Here is a 456-nt window from a genome sequence, read left to right as displayed (position 1 = left end):
GGTGGTGATGGGGGCGGCGACGTCGTCGAGTTCGACGCTGTAGCCGCCGGAGACGGCGGTCGCATGTCGGTGGTTAGCCTGGCGGGAACGTCGACATCGTCGGGGCTGGAGCAGTCGGGAAGGGCGGTGGCGTCGGCGGCGTAGGCGCCTTGCCGGGCGGCGTTGGTGGCGGCGACGGCGGCGGTGTTGGTGCCTTTGCCGGCGGCAACGTCGGCGGTGTCGGGGCCTTTCCCGGCGGTAACGGCGGCGGGGTCGGGGCGAGTCCGGGCGGGAAGGGCGGCGACGGCGGCGGCGTGGGCGCCTTGCCGGGCGGGGTGGGTGGCGGCGACGGCGGCGGGGTCGGGGCCTTGCCCGGCGGGAAGGGCGGCGGGGTCGAGGCCTTGGCCGGCGGGAAGGGCGGCGGGGTCGGGGCGAGGCCGGGCGGGAAGGGCGGCGACGGCGGCGGCGTGGCGCCTT

Source organism: Emiliania huxleyi (assembly GCF_000372725.1).
Source record: "Emiliania huxleyi CCMP1516 unplaced genomic scaffold EMIHUscaffold_665, whole genome shotgun sequence".
Taxonomy (NCBI): Eukaryota; Haptophyta; order Isochrysidales; family Noelaerhabdaceae; genus Emiliania; species Emiliania huxleyi.
The sequence above is the reverse complement of the archived record's forward strand: the minus strand, read 5'-3'. Positions refer to the sequence as shown.